Source organism: Centrocercus urophasianus, unplaced genomic scaffold (genome assembly GCF_019232065.1).
Source record: "Centrocercus urophasianus isolate 14NV4802_14NV808 unplaced genomic scaffold, USGS_Curo_1.0 seq_11, whole genome shotgun sequence".
NCBI classification, from domain to species: Eukaryota; Metazoa; Chordata; class Aves; order Galliformes; family Phasianidae; genus Centrocercus; species Centrocercus urophasianus.
Window position 1 is genome coordinate 77,944,896 of NW_024884253.1, and position 3,316 is coordinate 77,948,211.

Genomic DNA, 3,316 nt, shown 5'->3' on the forward strand with positions numbered 1-3,316 from the left:
CGGTTCCCGCGGCGCCGTCGGGGCAGCGCCGGAGCGGGAAGCGAGGCGGCCCGTCCTCTGCGCCCGCAGCCCTTCGGGAGCCGTAGTACCGCCCCTAGCGGCGGGAGGACGTGCTCACTGCCGTCTCGTTCGGAGGGCTGTCGGCTCTCGGCGCTTCCTCGCCCTGCGCCGCGGCGATCGCGGCCCGGGCTGTACGGCCGTCGGAGGAAGGGCCTCGCCCGGGCGGCTGTTGAGTGCCCTAGGTAGAGGTGATCCTGCAGGGGGCCCGTTCATAGAACCATGGAATCTTTAATGTTGGGATAACCTGCAAGATTATAGAATCTTGAGCTGAAAAGGACCACAACACTCATCTAGTTTCAAGCCCCCTGCTATGTGCAGGGTCGCCAACCAGCAGACCAGGCTGCCCAGAGCCACATCCAGCCTGGCCTTGAATGCCTCCAGGGATGGGGCATCCACAGCCTCCTTGGGCAACCTGTTCCAGTGCATCACCACCCTCTGTGAGGTGAAAAACTTCCTCCTAATATCTAACCTAAACCTCCTGTCTCAGTTTAAAACCATTCCCCCTTGTCCTGTCACACTTTCCACCCATGTGAACAGCCATTCCCCCTCCTGTTCATACGCTCCCTTCAAATACTGGAAGGTCTCCCCGGAGCCTTCTCCAAGATCATCTAGTCCAAACATCAGCCCATCCCCCCATGTCCCTCAGTGCCACATCTCTGTTTTGTATTTCAAATAAAAGCATAGAAAGCTATGCCATCAGTGTCCTGATCTACCACCTGAATTTGACCCCGTGCTAATTCTTTCCACCTTACGTCTTATTTTCTTTCCTAAATTATATATTTAGATTTAATTATATTCTATTACGTAACCATTCTCAGTTTGTAAATTTCAGGTCAATCTAATGTCAAGATGTGTTATGCTGGGATCTATGAGGTAAACAAGTCTGGCTACTATGTAAAAGTAACTGTCTCTCAGCTTAAACATTGAAAATGTCTGGTTTGCAAGCAACCAACCAGTAGGAAATAGTTTTCATTGGAACTCAATATGGAGGGCGAAGGACAGAGTTTTGAGTAAAGTGCTGTATGACCCATCATGTAAACCTAGTTCTAACTGACTGGATTCCAATCTAAAAACTGACTGAGAAAGAAGAAGGTTATTGGTGGGTTCTTCTTTTTGGCTGACATGTATTTGTGCTCATTTCTATTTCTGAGCCATTTTAATTTCATCGTGGAATAATAGAATCATAGAATGGCTTGGGTTGGAAGGAACCTCAAGGATCATCAAGCTCCCCTGCCAAGGCAGTGCCACCAAATTCCAGGTTCTTGGTACTAGACCAGGCTGCCCAGGGCCCCATCCAACCTGGCCTTGAACACCTCCAGGGACGGGGTATCCACAGCCTCTCTGGGCAGCCTGTTCCAGGACCTCACCACTGTCTCTATGAAGAACTTCCCCCTTTATCTTCCTTTTATCAGTTATACTTTCATTGTACATGTGCTATTATTTTGTAGGGCTGTATGTGCCCCCTCTACATACAGCTGGGCAAGTTTCCGTGGTTCTGTGTCATGCTTGTGGTTTCTGTGCATGTTACTGAGGATATGACACAGGAAGCAAGCTGTTTTGCTTAAACTGAGAGACTGGTGTGGTGAGAAGACCCAGAAGAAAGTATCTCCAAGGTCAAAGTTCGGGAATGTAAATGATGGAAAAAAAGCTTGTGCTCCTTTGAAAGAAAGAGAGCTCAACACCTAACCAAACACATTTTTTCACTTTCCTTTCAATAAGATGGAGGGCCACAATCTCACACTGCTCTGTGGCACACGATGAGGATGGGATTGAATCCTTGGGACTGTGAAGGGGAAAACTGCAAATGAATTTCACTCTGTACACCTCAAAATTTTTCTGTTGCTTAGCTTATCGTTTCAGGAATATATTAAGATAGTAATGAGGGAGAAGGCAGTAACATTTGAATCTGATCCTAGTCTCTCATTGGTAATACAGCACAGTAATGCCTTCAGGCTTGTCATCCCACTAATATTTTTCCAGATAACTGACCCATCGGTCAGGTTGAGGGAACAACATGCCCTTTCAGCAGGACATGTCATTCTCGTTAGATGGATGGCCACATTTGCTTGTCACAACCTGCAAGATGATGTGTGCTTTGAGGAACTGTGGAGAGTCTGAATCAACTTTCCCAGTTTGCAGTCTGGGAAAGTCATGCCAAAAATGGTCTTGACAGCCAAGTAGCTCTAAAACACGTGGACTTTGAGTAGCTGGAGATATGATGGTGGGGAGAGGAGATCTGTAAAGCTCACTTGCTTTTTCCGACAACTTTGGGATATGTTCCATCACCCATTGGTGCTGAATAGACTGAATGAGGATGATAGCTTAAGGGTTAGACTGAGCCCTTGTGGTATGGCACCTGAAACTGTTAGTACACGTAGCAAAACTCATAAGCCTTGCTCAGATAACCTGGGGAAGAAATAGCTCTCAAAGAGTCATTTCACTTGAAGAAGATGGAAAGGGATGGTAGAACCTGAAGAGCCAGCGATGATAGCTAGAGGCAGCAGACCCAGCATTTTTACATACTGGGTGCAAAACTCATTCAGATGATGAATGTCTCACCATCCCATGCTGATGTTTGTGCATGTCACTTATTAACAGCATGCTCAGGGATGTTTCTCCCACTCTGGGCACTCACCTGCTGACAGATTTGTGAGCATCTCAGTCACATATTACCACCATCTTACAATAACTGAGTAGCAGAAATCTTTCTAGAAGACTCATTTGCAAGCTGCAAGCTTGCAGTGTAAGTCTTTTACTGGTTTTAGTCTATAATTGTCACCACAATCTATAATTGTCAACACCTCCTGTGTTACTTGTGATAGCATAAGTTATCTCTCACATTTGGGAAGAGTTTGGAGGGACAAATAAGGGCAGTGCAAAGTGAGTTGGTGTGGGTATACATCTAATCAGCTGCACCTGTACAGATGTGGGATTGAAATACAGTGAAGGATATTTTATGTTGAAAGGTGTTTGGGTAAAAATAGCTAATTTAATTGGGTGTCTGCTTCCCTGTGCTGCTAATGACTGTATACATTCTTAATTATGCCATATAGTTTATGGTATTTATGCAAGTTAAAATAAAAAACATGAGCTGTGTAATGAGGTTGACCAGATCCAGCTTTCTAGAGCTAAAGCATTACCACAGTGCTTTTGTAGCAGGGCTTCCAGTACAGTGAATGAGAATGTTTTTGTCCTACGTTTCTTGGGCCAATTCTGAGTTGCTAAATAGTGTTTCAGAGTAGTTTCCTGTAGTCTT